The sequence below is a fragment of the Henckelia pumila genome, chromosome 2 (genome assembly GCF_033568475.1).
Source record: "Henckelia pumila isolate YLH828 chromosome 2, ASM3356847v2, whole genome shotgun sequence".
NCBI lineage: Eukaryota > Viridiplantae > Streptophyta > Magnoliopsida > Lamiales > Gesneriaceae > Henckelia > Henckelia pumila.
Window position 1 is genome coordinate 61,105,557 of NC_133121.1, and position 8,216 is coordinate 61,113,772.

Sequence of the window (8,216 nt, forward strand, 5' to 3'; positions counted from 1 at the left end):
TGTTTTAAATAATATATTATGATTTGAACTAATATTTACTTTCTCGCAACTAAAATTTACTTTCTCGCAACAAACATTTATTTTTCCGTAACTAACATTTATATTTCGCAACTAACATTTAATTTCCGCAACTAACATAACAAATCATCTATTTTATTTAGACAATAGCATGGCTCTGCCGGTTGTTCTAAATAATATATTATGATTTGATCTAACATTTACTTTTATGTCAATTTATATTTATGCATTTATATATATATTATGGGTACCATGTATTAAATATCGGTTAATCTGATATTAATATAGTGGAAACTATATTATATGATATACTTGTTTAAATATTTAATTTTTCTTTTATGTTTATATTTATGCATCTATATATATATTATGGGTACCATGTATTAAATATTGGTTAATCTGATATTAATATAGTGGGAACTATATTATATGATATACTTGTTTAAATATTTAATTTTTCTTTTATGTTTATTCTTATTTTAGTTTCTTTTATTTATTTTTGTTAAGCAATATTAAATAAACCAACAATGAACCCTTGAAGCCTTGAAAATTTTATAATTTGTGTATTTGAAGTTTTATAATAATATTTCCATCTATAATATATCATTTCTAAAATTAAACTTACTGCAACCTCTCTGTGGATCGATCTCGTACTCACGAGTATATTACTTGCATACAACCTACACTTGGGTGAATTACAATTTAAGTTGTAGCAAGTTTTTGGCGCCGTTGCCGGGGAGGTATAAATTAAGTTTAATTTTTGTTATTTATGTTATTTCTGTAAATAGTATGTTGTTTTTAATTTTATGATTGTTTGGAGTCGTAAACAAAGTGGTAGACATGTTCGAGTATCTGAAAATATTTTAAACATGGAGGATAATTCTAATAATCAAGATGATAATAATAATTATAATCAAGAAATGAACAACCAAGAACACTTAGGCAGCATATGAATCCAGTATGAACTAATAAACCAACTTGTTTAGTTTTTCCTCCTGATGCGTCTAATTTCAATTTTAAACCTCAAATAATTGAAAATCCATATTTGCATTTAAGGGAATTTAAGGAGGTTTGCAACACTTATAATGATCAAAATTGTAGCATGGATATTGTTCTATTAAAGCTTTTCCCTTTTTCCTTAAAAGATAAAGCTAAAATATGGTTGCAAAATTTAAGATCAAGTTCAATAAGAACATGGGAAGAAATGCAACAACAATTTCTTAAAAAGTTTTCCCCTTCCCATAGAACAAACTCTTTTAAAAGACAAATTACAAATTTTTCTCAAAAACAAGGGGAACCATTTTATCAATGTTGGGATAGATATAAAGAGTTACTTAATACATGCCCACGTCATGGTTTTGAAATATGGAGGACAGTTTCTCACTTTTATGAAGGTTTAATACCTAAAGATAGGCAAATGATAGAATTCATGTGTAATGGAACTTTTGAAGATAAAAACTCAAATAAAGATATGGAATATTTGGAGTCATTAGTAGAAAATGCTCAAAATTGGGATAATATAGGCTCAATTGAACCACCAAGTAAAACCAATAATTCAACAAATGGGGTTGGTATTTATCATCTTAAAGATGATGTAGATATTCAAGCCAAACTTGCATCTTTAGCAAGAAAAATTGACTCATTAGAAATGAAAAAGAGTGATCAATTAAAAAGTGTTCAAGAAATTGTTTGTCATATATGTGATACACATGGTCATCTTACAAAAAATTGTCCTACTTTGCCTTCATTTAAATAATGTCTCCATGAACAAGCCAATTATGTTACCAATTTTAAAAAACCAACATTAGATCCTTTTTCACAAACATATAATCCTGGTTGGAGAAATCATCCTAATTTTAGTTGGAGGAACGATAATAATGCACAAGCTTCACAACAACCTTTTCAAAATAACCAAAATCTTCAAGGTTATGCTCCTTATATCCCACCTCTAAGAAAACATTTTGAAGATGAAATTCATGCATACATTCAAAAGCAAGAGTATATCAATATTCAAAACATTTAATCTATGAATGATTTGAAAGAAACTCTTGAAAAATTTGCATCTGCACTTAATATTCATGAAAAAGGAAAATTTCCATCTCAACCACAACCTAATCCTAAAAATCAAAATCAAGATAAATTTGATCAAATAAAAGTTGTTATTACTCTTAGAAGTGGTAAAATAGTTAATGATCCATATAGTGATGAAAACAAAGTTCAGTCAAACTCAAAGAGTAAGGATGAAAATCTTGATACTTTCGAGAAAGATGATACTTTGAGTCCTAAAAATAAGAAAGTTGATGATAAATTATCTGAAGTAATATGTGAGTCAAATAAACCTCTTTCTTTTCCACATGAATTAGTAAACAATAAAAAACAAAAAAATGATTATGATATTTATGAAGTTTTTAAACAAGTAAAAATAAATATTCCATTATTAGATGCTATTAAACAAGTACCTTCTTATGCAAAGTTTTTAAAAGATTTATGTACTGTGAAAAGACAATTGCATGTAAAGAAGAAAACATTCTTAACTGAGAAAGTAAGTTCTATTATTCAAAATAATTATGCTTTGAAATATAAAGATCCTGGTTGTCCAACAATTTCATGTATTATTGGAAAAAAATAAAATTAAAAAAGCTTTGTTAGATTTGGGAGCAAACGTGAATTTACTTCCTTATTCAGTTTATAAAAAGCTTAAGTTGGGAGATTTAAAACCTACATGTGTTACTCTTTTACAAGACGATAGGTCAATCAAAATATCTAGAGGTATTGTAGAAGATGTTTTAGTTCAAGTCGATAAATTCATATATCATGTGGATTTTATTGTTTTGGATACACAACCAATAGAAGTACATAATGAAATTCTAGTAATATTGGGACGTACATTTCTAGCAACTTCAAATGCTTTAATTAATTGTCGAAATGGAATAATGAAATTGTCTTTTGGAAATATGACTTTAGAACTTAATGTGTTCAATTTAAGTAAACAACCAAGTATTAATGAAGATGAAAATGATAATGCAATAGAAACTATTATGGAAGAATGTATGCAACAAGAAAAATTAAATCAACAATCTGATGTTTGTTTAGTGAAAAATTTTGATTCGGAAAATATTTATGAATCAAAATTATTTGAAGGAAACAATCAACTTGAATAAGAAAAAGAAAATGTAGTAGCCGATATTTCAATTTGGATTTTATTGTCCTTCTTTATTAAAAGATATGCATTCATTTTGCAAATCTTGTGAAAATTATCAGAAAATGGGTTCAATTTCAAAACGAAACATGATGCCTTTAAATCCAATCATGATTATTGAAATATTTGACAGTTGGAAAATAGATTTTATGGGTCCATTTCCATTATCTTTTGGATTTACTTATATTTTAGTGGCTGTCAATTATGTTTCAAAATGGATTGAAGCAATTTCATGTAAAATTAATGATCATAAAGTTGTGATAAAATTTTTGAAAGAAAATATTTTTAGTCGATTTTGAATACCTAAAGCTATAATTAGTGATGGGGGAAGTTATTTTATAAATAAATCATTTTCTTCATTGTTAAGAAAATATGGTATTACACATAAAGTTTCAACTCCATATCACCCTCAAACGAATGGTCAGGTTGAACTTGCAAATAAAAAAATAAAACAAATTTTGGAAATAAACTGTCAATCCAAATCGAAAATATTGGTCTTTAAGAATAAGTGATGCATTATGGGCGTATAAAACTGCGTTTAAAACATCATTGGGGATGTCACCATATAGATTCCTTTTTGGTAAGTATTGTCATCTACCTGTTGAAATTGAACATAAATCTTATTGGGCAATTAAAACATTTAATACTAATTTAGATGATGCATCTAAATTAAGAAAATTGCAATTAAATGAACTAGAAGAATTAAGAAATGATGCATATGAAAATGCAAAGATTTATAAAGATAAAACAAAATCCTTTCATGATAAAAATTTATGAGGAAATATTTTGAAATCGGAAAAAAAGTTTTACTTTATAATTCTCGCTTGCATTTTTTTTCAGGAAAACTTAGATCACGATGGTCTGGACCATTTATTGTTAAATTTGTCTATCCTCATGGTGTTGTTGATGTTGAAAATCCAAAAAATAATAATTTATTTAAAGTTAATGGGCAAAGACTTAAACCGTTTATAGAAAATGAAATTCTAATTAATGATGAGTTCATGCTTTTATATTATCCAAATTAATTGTTACTTATATATTTATTTTATTTTTGCAGAATTGAGTTCACTTCCCGATTAAGTGGCGGATAAAGGTACTCCGTGACTACTTTTAGTCGATTTTATTTCAATTTTCCAAAATAATTGAATATATATATATATATATATATATATATTAATTTGGATGTTTGTATTTTTAATCTTCGTAAATATTTTCGTGGTATAGCTGATAATAAGTTGAAAAAATATTTATAAAGCTAGATGCGAGAGATTACGTTTACTTATGTCGTATAATATTCCTGATGATATTTGAAACGACCCTAACCTCTAAAATTAATTAAAATAATAAAAATTTATAAAAATTTTGTCATGACTTGTTTGAAAGTAAACAAAGCCACCCTGTCACAAATCAATTCTAACATAAAGAAATAAACGTCAGATAAAAAAAAATCCAAACTGCAATAATCATAAACTACGAAAGGCAACCACACACGATTGCAATAATAGCGATAACAAATTTCAAGACTAAAAGTTTAAGCACAGTGAAAAACACATCCTGGCTAATACTGAAAGTACTCAAAGTAAACATTCTTATTTCAAACATAGTTTTATGCGGAAACATAAAAGTAGCAACGGTCATAGGGCCTTGCACCACCGGCGACCTCAACCCCGAGGATCCTGCCCCTCGATCTCTTGATACTCTTCCTCACATGGCAATCAAGCAAGCATAGTGAATCTAATGACTCAGCAAGTATAAGCAGTGAAATAACAAGGCTTTAAAATATCTGTAGTAATACTCAAAGTACTGTATATAATATACTTTGCAACTTAAACTTAAATTATGCATGATACAAGAGAATGAGACAACCTGTAAACAATGAACTCACGCCAACTCATGATATGAAAATCTTGAACTTTCTTATCTTACTTGAAACTCATGCATGACCTCAAACTGAAAAGATTGAGACGAGTCAAACTGTCACTGAAACTAAAACTGAAACTGAGAACTTAGATCCTTGAATTGTGACCCTCTGTTTTTTAACAATCAATGGCTGCAGTGCACTATGCCGGCAAGACGCCGAGATTTCTTCCGACGCGACTTGCCCCTTTAACTTTCATTTGGTAGGGATCCCGAGATTTCTCCCGATCTCACACTACCCGTCTATTTTGGTAGGGATCCCGGGATGTCTCCCGATCTCGTACTACCCGTCTATTTGGCAAGTGAGTGAGGCATCCCCCAACCCAACATTACCCTGTCCTATCACAATCAACTCACTTCATTCAAAAAAATATTTTATTTTCCTTCTTTGACTCGACTCAAAATATTATCATGCAAGAATAGAAGCGATTTCCCTTGTGGCCATTTGCTTGGCTCAAAGACAAGACTCAAGCATACGAGAATGCAATTTTAAGAAATGAAACTCAACAAAATAATGTGGGTATGGGGTGAGAGAGTGGCTGCCCCTAGGTGGACTACCCAAACTTTAACTCCAAATCTTACAAACAAAGCCTAACCCGAGCAATCAACCCAAAACGCCCTTAACTCGATCTTACCTTAACCGAATTTGACCCCGCTCGAACCAACACTCTCCAAAAACTTCAAACTAACCATAAGACCAGGTTATGACTCCATTTGACAGACCAAGCAACCCAATTCACAACCAATTTCGGACAGCCCCATTTTCCCTCTTAAAATTCTGCACCAAAACCTCAAACTTAAAGGACCCTTAACCTACTCAAATCTTATCCGAAACGAGCCCATTTTATACCGACGCGACCACAAAATCATAATATTGACCTAGGACTAAGCCCAAGCCTGACCAGACCACACCAGACCATGCCCCTGCACCTGAAACAGCAGCCCTAGCACAAATGCGACCCAACCCATTCACCTACCCTTCCAATTCCAACTCTATACTTCTTTTCCTTAACTCTAATACATTTCCAGCCCTTAGCAACCTTCAACACCATCTCTTAGGACTTATAGAACCACTAGGAAGCCCTCAAACCACACCACAAACTCATTTCTTTGAAATTAACAAAACACACACAAAAATGCACCAAATGCTTGGACAATCAAAGAGACCCATGGTTTTCAATGAATTCCTCATGACACCAATCAATACTCAATCAAAACACAATGCAAATTTCGAATTTAGGCAACAACATTTCTGAAATTTTCTAAAAAAAATCGATATGCATCAAACTCTACATTCCTCTTTCCTAATTTCATCATACGACTCCTTGAACTTCACATCATGAGCACAACTCGACTTTTAAACATAAAGTGATCTGGAAATCAGTAAAAACCGAACACTACAATTGTCAAAATCATGGTCATTTCGAAATTTAATCAAGACTATAGCAAGAAAATTAAATAGCTAGCTTGGAGCCCAATGGGTGCTCATACTTGCCTCAACCGAGAACAACCAACACACCGATGGAAAAAAAAAAAAGAGATGGCTGCTAGGACACGACTTAACACAGTTGCAGCACCTCCTAGACCTGGACTCCGGTCGGCTGGGACGGCTATTGGACGACGGTGATGGTGGAGAAAGCTTGGAGGAGGAAGAAGCTATGGAGCGGCCTTGGTGTGTGAGAAAAAATGTGAGGGGAGTTTGTGAGGCGTGAGGTAGATGTGTTTTGAGGGCTAGGGTTACACTTGAGTTGTATTTTAAGTTTAAGTGTATGTGTGTGTATATAGCTGTATGTATCTATTGGTAGGTGTGTGAGTGAGTTTAAAAAAAATACAACTCTTGCCTACTAAATTTAACACTTGTAAAATTCCCAAGTTTAAAAACCTCAAATTAAAATATTTCATTGGATAATACTAATCCGGGTTTTTAAGAAAACTCTAACTTTTAGAAGAAGTTAAAGAATAGTTCTAGAAAATGATAAAAATGGTTTTTGACACCCGAATAATTCAAAAATCAAACTTTCGGTCTAAACTCCTCATTTCTCTCGTCTCGAATTTCTAAAATAAAAAGTCTTGGAAATTAATTGCCGTAATCCGCCATTGCCAAAGACGGAACCGGAGAACACTGAACTTCTAAAGAATAAAGAACTTAAAATATTTGAGCAACTTAAATTTTTAATGAAACTTAAGCCATTAAAATCAAACAATTAAAATCATAAATATTGAAAATGAATTTAGGCACTATCTTAGGAATTAAAATCAAAACTTTAAATATTTTGATGTCACGACAATAAATGAAATATTTAAATAATATCAGAGCGATTAAAATAATTTAAACAACTAGACGAACGTTTAAAATGAATTTAAATAAATACACAAGAGGTATAAAAACATTTAAAATGATTTGGACAGATAAAAACATTTAAATAAATAAGCTAGGAATTTTTTTAAAATAATTTAAATAACTAATCGATAAACTTAAATTATTTTAAATAAATAAACTGGACAATTAAAATCATTTAAATAGGCAAATCTTAAACATTTAAAATCATTTAAATGAATAAACTAAATAATTAGAATCATTTAATTAAGTAAGCTAACCTTTAAAATATTTAAAACAATTAAGTTGCACAATAAAAATCATTTAGACAATTAAACTTAAACAATTACAATATAAATTAAATAGCTGGTACAATAAAATTATTTGAATAAATAATTAATATTTTATTAACACATAATTCAAATAATGAAATTTAAATCGATTAAACTTAAAAATAATAATCATAATATTTATTTAATATAAATGCATGCGATTTAGTAGATTAGATTTTTAGGTGCTACAATATTCGCTTTATTATTGACGCAAATGTTCGACTTGATGGGGAAGCAAGTAAGATCATTATTAAACAAATGTCTGGATTTGAAACGTAGAGCTAAAAATATAGGTGGATGTTACAAATGTGCAAGTTGGACTTGTCACGGACATTGTAGGAATGTTGGAATGACATCCGCAAACAGAGAAGATAAAATATTATTCATTAGGAATGAGATGAGTAAAGAACCATTGGATCCACTTCCAATGTCT

The 8,216-nt window shown here is 30.1% G+C and overlaps 1 non-coding gene across 1 annotated transcript; it reads right to left on the minus strand.

Moving 5' to 3' along the window:
- Nucleotides 1-1,266: 1,266 nt before the first annotated feature.
- Nucleotides 1,267-1,377, minus strand: LOC140885906 (small nucleolar RNA R71). The gene has a single exon (XR_012151319.1). It is a non-coding gene; the product is annotated as a small nucleolar RNA R71 (small nucleolar RNA).
- Nucleotides 1,378-8,216: the final 6,839 nt, after the last annotated feature.